The sequence below is a fragment of the Rhipicephalus microplus genome, chromosome 5 (genome assembly GCF_043290135.1).
Source record: "Rhipicephalus microplus isolate Deutch F79 chromosome 5, USDA_Rmic, whole genome shotgun sequence".
Lineage (NCBI taxonomy): Eukaryota > Metazoa > Arthropoda > Arachnida > Ixodida > Ixodidae > Rhipicephalus > Rhipicephalus microplus.
In genome coordinates, this window is record NC_134704.1 from 68154121 (window position 1) to 68168294 (window position 14174).

The following is a 14174-nucleotide window of genomic DNA, read 5'->3' on the forward strand; positions in this document are numbered from 1 at the left end:
TTTTGTGCAAGATACCTCATTATTTCAGTGTATTATCAGTCATCTCCGATGTACTGAGCAGCTTGGGTATTCCTGTATTTCTTGGTTACTTATTTTTAATATAATCTCTATTCCGTAACCTGTGGCGGATCCAGACAAAAGCGATCGCCCCCCCCCCCCCCCTCCCCACCAGTAGGCTGTGTCACCGTACCCTCCGCCCTCATTTTAGTGCTTGGAGTCCACCTACTATCACCAATTAAGACACATGAGTGAAGCCACAGTGAGCACACATTAACAATAATGAATGGTTTTCGTGCTAGTGAAAACAAGCAAGTCCTGACCATGCCCCTTCTCCGGTGTTACACTAGGCAACCCCCGCCCCCCTAAAATGGGTGGCTAGATCCGCCCCTGTCTGTCGCGCCAATATGGCAACGAAACCAAGCGGAAAAAAAAGTATGGTGGACACCCTAGCGAAAATTCTGATAGAAAAACTTATAGGCTATCAGTTTATTGATTGATATGTGGGGTTTAACGTCCCAAAACCACTATATGATTATGAGAGACGCCGTAGTGGAGAGCTCCGGAAATTTCGACCACCTGGGGTTCTTTAACGTGGACCCAAATCTGAGCACACGGGCCTACTACAACATTTCCGCCTCCATCGGAAATGCAGCCGCCGCAGCCGGGATTTGAACCCGCGCCCTGCGGGTCAGCAACCGAGTACCTTAGCCACTAGACCACCGCGGCGGGGCAGGCTATCAGTTTATTGACAGCTGTACCAGTGTATAGGTGTACCAGTGTATAGGTGTACCAGTGTATAGGTGCACCAGTCTATAGGTGTACGAGTCTATAGGTGTACCAGTCTATACGTGCACCAGTATATAGTAGCACCAGTATATAGGTGCCCCAATCTGTTTAGTAGAAGCTCATAAGTGCGTTGGTGCATGCTTAACCGATTGATGGGTTCGCCACTGCATTAGAGCGAGCTGGACGGACAATAAAAGTGAACACAAAAATCAGACAAATTTCTTTTATTTTATGCTTCATGAACTAATTCTTGGACTTCATGAGGTCGTTAATTTTGTTCGCGAGCGCCTTGTTCAAAATCTTCATCTTTGCGCTCACTTCTCCAATAGACAATGAGTTCTTCAAATAATGACTGAAGAAATCTGCATGATCAAAAACGAAGCTTAGTATGGACACTTGTTTGGTGACAATTATGTCGAAACAGAGGAGTAGTTTGACCACTTAAAGTGCGCAGCAATCCCATGCAACTCGGGTCGCTTTGAAATTTTTGTGGCAGTTGATTTGTGAGACAATGAACTCTGATATTAAGGTCATTTGATGATTACTTTGAAAAGTGGTTTATTTCCCCTTAAAGGATTTCATCCAGTATGGCTTAATGGCACTGGCGTAGCGACTCGTCATTAAAGGCAAAGCACCATGTGGGGCAGTGAGGGATGGCTCGAGTTGTGAAAGTAAAGAACTGCAGCACCCAGACACTGGGGCTTTAACCTTCATACAGTTTCAAAGAATTGTTGTGTCAGCATGCTCATTTCACACTAGCACACAATTGTGCACTAATCATGAAGTTTGGTGTCTTGGCATGTTTACTGACCTTATAAGCTACAAATTAGAAAGTCATGTTTGTATATTGCTGTGTGATAAGTTTTATTTGTATTGTTGTGTGAGTTATGTTTTACACGCTATATTTTGTATGGCTGTGTGAAAGGTTATGGTTTAATGTTCCTGAGACGTGTTCATTCATTGACTGTCAAAATACACTGTTGGTATCTGGCACCTGTCACGTACCCCTATTGTTTATTTGTACATGTAGAACAAGAAATGATCATCCAGCCTGAAACCTGCTTTGCATGACTAGGCCTCCTTGTGCTCATCTAGAGGAGAAAGAAACAAAAAAAGGAGAAGGCAGGAAGGTTAACCAGAAACACTTATGGTTGGCTACCTTATATTAGGGATCAGGGGTAAATAGAACAACCAGAAATAGAGGAGGAAAGAGGAAAAATCAAGAAAAGAGAAGAGATGCAATGAATTCATATACTGCTTAACACCGCCATGGAGTATTAAACAGCATTGTATGCATCCTAAAACTGCCAGTGACACTCTGGATGATGCATCATACGAGGGTCACCAAGTTTTCAGTTTTCAACAGCAAAAAAAAAAAAAAACTGATAGGCAGCATACGTAAAATGACCGATTGATTATATATATATATATATATATATATATATATATATATATATATATATATATATATATATATATATATATATATATATATACGTGTGTGTGTGTGTGTGTGTGTGCGTGTGCGTGTGTGTGCGTGTGTGCGTGTGTGTGTGCGTGTGTGTGTGTGCGTGTGTGCGTGTGTGCGTGTGTGCGTGTGTGCGTGTGTGCGTGTGTGTGTGTGTGTGTGTGTGTGTGTGTGTGTGTGTGTGTGTGTGTGTGTGTGTGTGTGTGTGTGTGTGTGTGTGTGTGTGTGTGTGTGTGTGTGTGTGTGTGTGTGTGTGTGTGTGTGTGTGTGTGTGTGTGTGTGTGTGTGTGTATCAGTCTCATAGGAAAGCTGGTAGCACTGGTAAGACTTTGTATCAGTCTGATACAAGACTGGTGCAACTGGTAAGCAACTGGTGTGCAACTGTACCAGACTGATACGAGCGTGTACCAGAACTGGTAAGACTTTATATCAGTCTCATACAACACTGGTACAACTGATAGGAAATTGTATCAGACTGATACAGACCTCTATCAGAATTTTCACTAGGGCAGCTATCAACCAGCACCCACTTCTCACTTTGTGCTTAGTGTTTTAGAAGTATGTTTGATTTTAAAACTATCAACTATGCCTTTCGCGTATTCACGATAGTCAAATGATAACTACACAAACCAGTGTTTTAAAAACGCTAAAACGATGAAGATAACCATTGAACTGCGTGCGCCGTCCGCAAGCACAGAACTAAACGAAAAGCACACCTGGCCGGTTCGTAGGTAAGGCGGAAATGGTAAAGCAAGCGCTGTAACACTCGAATGTCCAGCTTTTTTTTTTTTTCTCATGCAAAACACGTCCTCCATGCCTTCTCTCAATGATGTTTCCTACTCACAATGAAGGGCACACTCTGCAAAGAATACGGCATTGCACAGAAATTACTGAAACTTTAAAATTCACTTACTTTGTAATTCACGGGCTGCTAGCGCCACCTTTTGCCCGCACAAGAAACTGTGGCAACCTCAAGGAAAAACGCGCGAAAATTGTTCACGTGAAGCCTGTCGTAAAGGTACAAGCAGTCAGTTTCGTGGCAGCCGAATGGAGTAACGCTCGGGAAACCAGTCGTATATCAAGTGAAGAGGGTTTCAACTGCCCCGGGAATGTGGCTTTCCGCAAAAATTGGCAATGTCAACAAAGTAGTCAAATATGTTCCCAGCGTTTAAAGAGATAATGGGCTGTGTGCACTGTCGAAAATTAGTCATTCAGACACTCGGGTTTACGCATATATCCAGAAATATTGAAGTGTCTTTCAGCGGATGTATTGTTCAATTATTCGCCTCTTCTTTGTACTAGTTCGTGGAACCTTTGTGTTTATTCGTTTCTGACTGAGACACTTCCTAATCAGCACTGGCGAAAGCAGTAGAGGTAACTAAAATGAAATATTTCGAGTAATTTTACAAGTACGCATTATCACCCATAGTTTTATTGTGAAAACGAGGAGCCCCCCAAAAAAACGCATATCCTTTAAAGGTGCGCTGTATAACGCAGTTATGAGTCAAAGAATGTTGCCTCAACGAGAAAATACACCGGCACCATTTCAGACCACTGTTCGCTGGCGAAAATTTTCAATCCGCTGCTCACAGCAGGCCTTCAAAGTGAAACAACTTACCACTTTTTTTTTCATAACATAATGTTACATAACTAGTTTTATTGTCATCTAAAAGCTAGCTTCACGGATACATATTTATTTGAGGGGTGCGAATATCTAACTTTCAACTTCGAAGCGAAAACAAATTATGAAAACTGAGTACGAGTAACACTGGACATTTCTCGAATACGAATATAAAACTGCCTTTTGCAAAACGTTTTTTTTTTTCTTTTCCTCAGGAACCAGACATGAGAGATTCAGTTTGCTGTACTGCAAATTCCACGTACGAACTTAATCTATTTCAAAGCCATATGCATGTAGCAAGCAAGCTATTGGTCAATATTGTCATAAAGAATGAATAGCGGTATGTTCAGGAGGCAGCAACACCGTATTGCATGTCGCCATTCCTTCAGAAAGCGAGAGACAGTGGCGTAGCCAAAGGCTGGCAAACCAAGCCCCCAGCCCTCCCTTCTCCCCCCCCCCCCCCCCAGCTCAAAAAAAAAATATTTTTTTCTGTTTATGCTTCTAACGAGAAATGCCGTTAACTGGGCACACAGAGGGCAGATGTGTGATCCCTTAAGCATATTCCTCGGTAAGAAGGGGCAATTACAACCGAACGGCACGACATTCATTGCAACTCAACTGCTTAATTTTAGTATTTTCAAGCATGTAATCATAACTTTGCAAAGCCTTCCGATTTCTTTCGGTAGTTCTTGGTCAGCGTAATTCCGGCACTCTACTACAATACCATTCTACGCTTCAAACATAATGCCATGCTCTAATCACCACACTTGAATAGTAGGACAACATTCGCCAAAGCACAATTGCGGGAGATACGTAAGCAGCAAGTGAAACTGATTTGTCTCTTTGTGCATCAAATATTGCGAGATTAAGCACAGGTGTGTAGTTCCCTTTGAAGTATGGAAATCCCTTTGAATGGATTCGCATACTTGTTGAAAGATATTGTGGCGTTCGAACATTTCAAGTAGCAAAAACAAATGGCGAATTTAGTTTGATGCAAAAAAAAAATGAAACAAATTTTTCAAAGTTTTCAATAACTGCACTCCCTTGATATTTATGCATCTTTTTTTTCCGAGCTTATGTGAGACTTTTCTTTTTTCTTTGACCATTTCTTTTCTTTCTTTTTTGCCTCCAGACTGACTTTTCTATTTCGTTTCCCTTCCCCCAGTGAAGTATAGCAAACTGAAAAGTTTTTTTTTCTGGTTAATCTCCTTACCTTTCAGTCAACCTTGTTATCTCTCTATCTCTTTCTTTTGTGCAAGTTAAGGCAACGTTATGAAAGTACGCATGAACGCCACGTGCCAAATATCTGAGAGCATGCCCTCATAAACATGATACGGCATTCAATATTATCCTATTATTGTGTATTATATGTACCTGTTTACTTGCTAATTATTACACAACTAAATATATAAAAGGTGTTAATGTACCGGCTTCATTGTTCTATATACTGTTCGTCTGGTGTCACAATGCATGCTCAATATTTTGCGTCCCTGCATTTCTTTTATTTTCCCTCTTTCTTGATTTCCTCCTGCTGCTGTGTATGCTAAGCGTCAAGGAGCAGCCGGTGTTACTTAGGAGTGCCATCTACTGCTACTTACTTCATACTGTGACTAAAACTTACACCATTGGTGTCCGAGAAGTAGTAAAAATACATTAAGTAGGGCTGCGGAATATCTTCTAGATGTTCACAAAAGAGGACGCGAGTTCACCCTGCAATGAACTCACTTCCTGAAAAGACAGACAAAAAATAAAAAGTGTTAGACACGTACCCATGAGCTCGCCGTCTTTCTATTTAAACTCCAGTTTAACTGATTCCACCATTATGGCATAGCTATAGCTGTTTTGTCCTCCTCTCATTACGATCTTCACAAAAAAGAGGGACAGGGTGTACAGTTGCAAACGCCTGGAATAAGTGGAAAGCACTATATTCCAAAATTATTACGACAGATGACCGATTTACGACATCCATAAAAAGTGTTAAATACATCAGCATATAGCGCATTTTTAAAATTAAATCTGCGCGTCAGCTTTAACATTACTTTAATACACCGATTTCTAATTCGTAACGGCAACAGTTCTGAAAAATAGTCGCATTTGCCTTCTTGTTGTTCAGCTGCGCCATCTCATGTTCGATACGGAAACGTTTCCAAAATCGAACGTGGCGTACGATGCTGCCGGCGCAGCGCTACCAAGCGCAGCCAAGGCGCTCTCTCTGCTCGATCGTTTGCCCCAATTACGATAGATGGCAGCACCTACTTGGTAGCCTTTATCATCATTGAAGGCAATCTTTACCTTTACTGTTGCAATCGCGTCAGACCTTGCGGCTTCAACATAAGCGAACGTCGATTGTCAGAAAATTAGGGCACAGAGAGAGTAAAAAGTAAAACATCAGTCGGTCCACACAGGCAAGAGGTCGTCAACCTCGCAACAGGCGTGAAACTCTGATATGTAAAAGGCGCGAAGTCAACTGAGATGAAGAGACACGGGTTTTCCTCCGTCTGTATGGCTGTATGTCTGTGTGTGTGCGTGTGTGCGTGTGTGCGTGTGCGCGTGTGTGCGTGTGTGCGTGCGTGTGTGCGTGTGTGCGTGCGTGTGTGTGTGTGTGTGTGTGTGTGTGTGTGTGTGTGTGTGTGTGTGTGTGTGTGTGTGTGTGTGTGTGTGTGTGTGTGTGTGTGTGTGTGTGTGTGTGTGTGTGTGTGTGTGTGTGTGTGTGTGTGTGTGTGTGTGTGTGTGTGTGTGTGTGTGTGTGTGTGTGTGTGTGTGTGTGTGTGTGTGTGTGTGTGTGTGTGTGTGTGTGTGTGTGTGCGTGTGCGTGTGCGCGTGTGTGCGCGTGTGCGCGCGTGTGCGTGTGTGTGTGCGTGTGTGTGTGTGTGTGTGTGAATGAACACTGAGCACAATAATTATTGGGACTGTTAATTCATCTTCTGCGTGAGCGAGAAAGCCACCCTTGAAAGAGAGGGCTGCAAATGAGCCACGGTTGAGGCAGGACCAACAGACAAGTGGTGAGACCACCTTGAAATTTCCTTCTACGAATTCCTATAGAGACAGTCGATTAATTTGTGTAATCGATTAATAACTGATCGTTCTTGCATTCCTCCGTCATTCTATAAATCCCTATCGATTACAGCCTTTTTATCATTTAATCGAGTAAAAAACTCTTTCAGCGGGCGCATTTCAGGAAGACTGAGGGAAACGTATATTAACAATACAGTTTGTAGCTGCAAAATAATAAAGAGCCCGGGCTCTATCTTTCCTATGAAAGCTCGAAGAAAGTTTAAAAACTGAGTGATGTCATGGTTTTAGTAATCGTATTTGCTATGCTCAATATTCATCACCAGCCTAACTACGCCCACTGCAGGCCAATGTCCACTCACATGTTCCACCAATCAACAGGTCCTGTGGTTTTTGCTGCCACGCTATACCTTAAAGCTTATTAATTTTGTCTGCCGACACAAACTTCTGCTTCCCTCTCCCACAATAATTAAATACGATTCGTGCTAATTAAAAGACAGGCGCTGAACAGCATATGCTGTAAAGCCAGACGAGACGGGAATTCAGGGATAGATGAAAACTTAAAAGTGTTGAAAATAACTTCATCCGATATTAGGGTCTCACTGCAGTCGCCCGACTTAAAGACCCTCGTCTTCATAATTGCAAGATTTGCATTTTGAATGAGTTGACTAAACTGAATAACTGCCGGAGTTCGCACTAATCCACAGAAAGCTTAAACACATAAAATGGACGATTCCCAACACTAATCCGGTTGCTTCTAGTTTGCTTCTAGGCCTAAGCTAAGTGGTGGCGCGCTGTTTGTTGATTCTCAGAGCGAGTTAAGCCACGGACCATCACAGACACGACACGGACGTCGGAACTCCAGAGACAAACTCGCGCCGATGTCAATAGTCAGCCATTTCGCGTACGTGGCCGCTGGCATAGGCTTTCTATCGCTACGGATCTCATCACCGCCTCCGTTGCCTTTCCCGTTACCTATAGCATTCCCTCGTTGTGCGTACTCGAGGTCTTCGGCTCGCCACCAATCCCTCGCGGTCATTTGTTTTAATGAACCAGGGCTGTGTAATGAGATTCGCGCGACCTCTGTGGCACATGCCCCTTGACAATGACGAGTTTTTTTTTTTTGTTTGGTGGACACGGAACGTGAAATCGCATGATGCGCGAAATGAGGCGAGGAATGACTCAGGTTTATTTGAATTTGTCCGTTAAGCAGGCAACTTAGGTGTATAATGTAATCCGACTGGGACATTCCTGCATGGGCTCGTGGCGTTTGCCGACATCCCCTCAATACCTCCTCTTGATAGGAAAATCCTGAAATCATCTGCATGGTGCTTTACGACGGCGAGTAGATCGGCGAAGCGTGTCTGACAGGGGCCCAGCAGTGGCAGTACACGCGTCATGATATTCCGGTAATCGGCAGTGTTGGCAGGTCCAGATCTTATGCTCTGGGATGTGCGCGGGAATAGGGCTGGTATCTGGAGAACTCCTGCAGAGGTTCGCCAATTGGTGTTGTCGGTACAGACAATTCTATTCCGTCTGCCCATTTTCCCTACGAGGGTATTGGTGCCTGCCCGCAGCCTTAGCTGGTCTTCATGACGCTCCCCGTCCTCTGTGCTTCGGCGGCCACTCCCGGTCTATATGCTACTGCGGATCTCCAGCTGGCACCTTCAGCATAGTTCTTACACCATACAGGTTCTCAGGCCGAATGTCTACTTGGAGGTGGACGTGCAGCACAAAAAAGTCGTGACACAACATTCTCCGATACTGAATGGGGTTCAAAATCTAGAAGCATGAAGCCTGGCGTATTTCCGTTTCGGACAGCGGTGCACCGACAACGCAGTAGCCAATGGGCCACGCGCCTTTCTAGGGCCCCATACACGTTTTTTTTTTTGCAAGCCTTTTTTTACATTTTGCGCAACGCTTCCGCCAGTTCGTTGTATTGCGGATGATAGGGGGAAAATCGTAATTGTTCGGTACCCTTATTCTCCGTGAATTGGCGGAACTGTCCACATGTAAACTTGCGGCCATCGTCCGAACGACTGTTAACCGCAGCCCAGGTCTGCTGAAAACACCCCGCAAAGTTTCAATAGTGTTGTTTGTGCTGGTTATTTTCGTCGGTGCAACCTCGACCGAATTCGTATGTGCATTCGCTGCGATCGTCAACATTCGCTCCTCCACTGGTCTTGCAAAGTGAACGTAGATTCGCGACCATCACTCATATGTCTCAGGCCAAGAAACCGTCTCTTGCGCGCGTGGAATGCCGAAGTTTTGACTACGCATGCGTGCATGATGTTATCGACATCTTTGTCAAGTCCGGGACACCGGAAGAGTACTTGAGCCCGATTTTCATCGCTGTCATGCTATGATGAGTATCGTGCAGCAGCTGTAGAAATTATTTTCGAGCTGCGGCAAGTAGCCCGCACTGATGGCCCCAATAAACAATACCATGGCGGCACGCCAGCTCATCTTTCATCTGGAACAACAGCCCCAATTTTTCTTTTGTTGACGGCAATTTTCTTGGCCAGCCTTCCCCAACATAACGCATAACAGACCTGAGCATGCCATCAGGTGCTGTCGATTCAGCGAAATTGTTCGACAACACTGCAGCCCAGCTGCTGTGAGCAGCACATACTCTCGTTCGTTTCAACATTGACTTCACTGTTTTGTCACCGAGTGCCATATTCACGGGTAGAAAGCTCAAATCACCAGCCACAATCACATCTTTTCCTGGCTTGTATTGAATGCAGTGGTGAATAGAGTACTTCAGCCACAGAGTTTGAAAGGCTCCAAGGCTGTGTTCTCGGTGCTTCCAAAAGTGGCACAGGCTTATCGGGACTAAAACAGCAGAGCGGTGGTTTATATTTTGTGATGAATGTAATTTTTTCTAAGCAAGTACTCGAGCAACAACGTCGTGCCAAATACCACAAATAAGGCTTCGCACTCAGTCTGGACATAATTTCGCTCGACTGAGAAGAGGGTAAGAGATCTAAACCCGAATGATTGATTCGCACCATCCAATTTGTGGTATAAGACTGATCCCATACCATATGAGGATGCGTGTTTCCAAGATAAGAGATTTGGTTTGGTAATAGATCGACAAAATCTGCGCCTTTTCATCAACCGCTTCACTGCATGCTTCAAAGGCATTCTGTGGCTTGACATCCCAACGTAAAGGAGTATTTTTAGTTAACGCGTGTAACGATGCAAGTACTTTATCCAAGTTGCCCAAGAATGCATAGTAACATGTCACCATGTCTATAGTAAAGAGCACAGTTGCGTCCCACATCCATAGGTGTAGGCGATCGTAAGAGAGCATCGATGTTTTCGGTTTTCGACCTCAGGCAATTTGCGCTAACGCGATGACCAAGGAAGTCCAGCTTCAGCTGACGAAGTCCAAGGTGTTACATCGGCTTTCCTGAACCGCTGTAACACCTTGCGCACCGTGTCCCGACTTCCCCTTTTTTCGGCACCACCACGTCTTCCAAATGTACTTGCTCAACCGGTATGGTCTTCAATGCAACCCTTTCGACGTGTTTGCTACCGACATCTTTTTTTTTGTCACGTCATCTATTGGAAGCTAGTTGCATGCATTCTTAAAGTATATTGTATTGAATACTTACTACGCTCCCCTTTAACTTCGCTGTTATATTGCTTATCTTTGGCAGACAATATTGCTCGGTGTGTCATGCTGCGTACTGTCGTACTGAAATCGCAACACAATACGCGGATGGAGCCGTCTTCCTTGACATATGGAACGAGTGGCACCACCCACTCGGAGCTTGCGACCTGTGCCAACGAATTTTGAGATTTTTTTTTTCATAAATAGTATCCGGTACCACGTATGGTACCGCAATTCCCTTACAAAACTGGGGTATTGTTCATTCGTGCAACTGCCAATGAACCGGATAACATTCCAATAATCCTAGCCATGGCTAACCCAGATCCGCATATTCCACTTTTCGCGTAGCAGCCATGAAAATTTCGTTAGCTGCTGGTGGCTTACCGTTGGTTACGTCCACGTTGAGCCTGGCCCTCCGGTCAACTGGAATGCTTGCATTTGGTCCCACCACAGATTTAGACCTTAGCAGCGGAGCACCACTAGCGTACCGTTGACGGTTTTCGCAACACAGGTGACCCTACCTTTCATCTGTCTTTCACCGGTACATTCCCGAGGAAGCAACTCGACTGAAACGATCACTTGTCGAGCCCGGGTCAATGACGACGGTGCTGGACATAAGTGGTCATGCTACTATTTACACTGGTGATCCTGCATCCACTTGTGTTTTCACGAGCATCCCTTTCCACGGCAGCGTTCACCATAACGGTCGAACCAATTCTGTCGATTACTCACGAAAGTGTAGCAGGAATTGTGCGTAGTCCTCGCTGTTTGAGAATAATTCTTCACGGCAAGTAGCGTTTCTTTTTTTTGCGTGTCCGGGATTGGCGCATTTAAGCCACGTGTCCCCTCTTCCGACAACATAAACACTGGGTGCGGCGGAACCTGAATCGGTGGTCTTTCGGGCGTTGCCCCCGCAGCAAAGGCAGCTGGCCTGCGTCTCGCTGCTGGATGGTGTCATCTACCCCTAGCTGCGGCCTTTCTTTGAGAGCTGTCGCTATTGCTTTGTTCCTGCGGCACTATTGCCATCGCTGATTAATTCCATCTCCCATCTGTTGTAGAGTGCCGACCACTCTTAGGGTGACCCCGGTTCAACGCGGCCTCACCCTGCGGAGTGCCAGTATATTAGGCGCTGCCGAGTGTCGAAATCAAACTGAGCAGGCGCACAGGAACGCGCCGCTCTTGCTATAATACAGTGAGGCAAAAGTGGTGCACTCTAGCACTGCAGCACAACACGCGATTTATTTGCTTCCGTAGGTCTCTGAGTGCCTGCGCACGTTCGCTTCGATGCGCGGCCACGGTCAAATTATACCTGTCGCGAAACTAGGAACGAAAAGTTTCAAATGTATATTTTCTTAGAGTTAATATAGTGACTTAATTCTATGCCTATTGCCACCAGCACCAACGCCCGCTGATGACTGAAGCGTGTCTAGGTGAGCAGAGGAAATAACCAAACCAAAAACTAAATACTTTTTTTTTTCAAATAGTCGTATTTTATATATATCAATGTTAACTATATATTTACTTTACGGTTTATCTGACACTTGACTGAATTGTTGATTGCCTCATTTTTCGGTGGAGAGCCATAAACGGGGGCGCGTCCCGGCAATCTGCTCTCAGGGCTTGTGTTTAGTTTAGCGCAATGCCGGGTCAACGACGCATCGCTCACTTTGCCGTGGTGGTGCCAGGTGCGTGGGCAAGGGCTTTTGTGATGGCTCCAGCGTGAGCTTGGCAGCGGGCTTCGTTACACTCAGGATGCATGTTTCTAGAAATGGGATCCGCATGGATCCAGCTGCATATGTTATGCGAAATTGATTGTTTGGGGCCCTCTTGCTGATGATACGTGAAGCCAAGCGTGAATCAATCAAGGTTTCAATTTCGTGCCATGTAGGGCAATTGTACGACGTGGCTACCGCTTCCGGTTGTGACCTGAATTCTATTTTTATTTTGTTAGCTGTTATAGTTGTTCCCTCCGTACGTAGATGGCAATGGTCGCAACGAGCAGCCAACTGCTGGTTACCTGGGCGTCTATGGAAGTTACGCTATCAGTTTATAAATACCTTGGCGCAGCCGCGCTAGATGCACTGGTGCCCCACAGAGTCCAGCCACGCTGAGCAGTGCTTACCCTGGACGGCGACGCTAGATAAAATAGCCAAGTTCATCGGATATCTCATTGAGAGAGCGATTACTAACATCCATCCATCCATATTGGGACACCGTGTACGAGTATTCTTCTGTCTCAAGAAAAACCCTGCGATGCTTCACCGCAGTGCATGAGTACTGAAGCAGCACCTCGGTTCTGATTTCTAGATGCGAAGCATTTCTTAGCGAACTTTGACGACCTTGAGCGTATCTATCTATCTATCTATCTATCTATCTATCTATCTATCTATCTATCTATCTATCTATCTATCTATCTATCTATCTATCTAGCCGCCTACGACTTTTAGCTCTCCTGGCCGTTTGGATAGTTATATCGATGCCAAACTTCGTATTAGATAACATGACTGTATGAAGAACATATTTGACTAGTCATAACATGAAAATCATGACATGGATGTCATGAATGTCATAATTTACATTTCATAGTCCTGCAGCTTTTGGCGCTGCTTCGTTCACATGGCATGTTGCAAAACTGTTATGGTAAGACATGATTGCAGGACGAACACAGGTGACAGACCCTAACATGAAAATCATGACATGCGTGTCATGTGATAACATGACTACATGCCAGGCTCATCATGCGCTCGTGGTCGTTTCGCTAGCTTCACATATGCCAAATTGGGTATTACGCGACGCCAATGGATGACGAAGGTATGTGCCTGGTCCAAAAATGATAATCACGAGATGCGTGCCATGTGAGAACATGACCACATGCCACAGTCAAGGCGCCAGTACAATTCGACATGAGGTGGTGAGGGTGCTCGCCGGCGTTCATTACGTCGCGTCACGCCTGCGTTGCCACGTCAGGCACGTGCCGGTCCTGCCATATACTCGCAGGCTCGTGCCGCGCTGCGTTGCTTTGACGCATGCGCGTTTCAGCACGTCCGGCGTCCCTCCATCACGAAAATAGGGAGATGCAATCTTGTCTGGGTATCGCGTCGGTGCGAAATACAGCATGTCGCATTTCGTGCCGGTTTCCGCTGGGCCGAGCCGCACCGACGGACGCTGGCCGCGCCTGGCGTCAGGACAGGACAGGACAAACAACTTTATTTGGTCCTGAGAAGCAAGGCAGCGGGCCAACTATGTAGGTCCCCACCCAGCCGTTGGCTAGTCCCATGTCGGAACAGAGAGGCCATGCCTCTCCGCTCGTTCACGGGCCCTCTGGACAGCCTGAAGCTGGACGTCTTGTCTGGGGTCTGTGATTGCCGTCGTCCAGTCTTCTTCTGTTTTAAAATCCTGTAACGCAGGGCACTGCCAGATCATGTGACTCAAAGAGCAAAATTTACCACAATCTGGGCAAAGTGGATCAATATCCGGATGAAGCATGCTCAGAAAGCCCCTAGAGGGGTAAGACCCCGTCTGGAGCATGCGGTGGCGTCAGACTATAGGGTGCTTGCGTTTTGCTAACGTAGCGTCACTGTTCCCAGCGTGGGCGCGCGCGTCAACGCTACATTGGAGTATATTGGGCACTTCATGGTGCACTCCCGGCCGTTTTGCTAGCTTCACTT

General features: G+C 45.6%; 1 long non-coding RNA gene across 3 annotated transcripts in view; it reads right to left on the bottom strand.

Annotated features, from left to right (window-relative positions):
- Positions 1 to 948: 948 nt before the first annotated feature.
- The window catches only part of LOC142817819 (uncharacterized), a 125691-nt gene continuing 112465 nt past the window's right edge, over positions 949 to 14174 (bottom strand). The window contains exons 3-4 of one of the 3 annotated variants that reach the window (XR_012895376.1): positions 1792 to 1877; positions 949 to 1148 (exon numbers count right to left, since the gene is read on the bottom strand). This is a non-coding gene — a long non-coding RNA (uncharacterized LOC142817819). Of the gene's footprint in view, positions 1149 to 1770; positions 1878 to 5371; positions 5604 to 14174 lie in introns of those variants that run through there. The other 2 variants (XR_012895375.1, XR_012895377.1) reach the window with 2 other exon arrangements.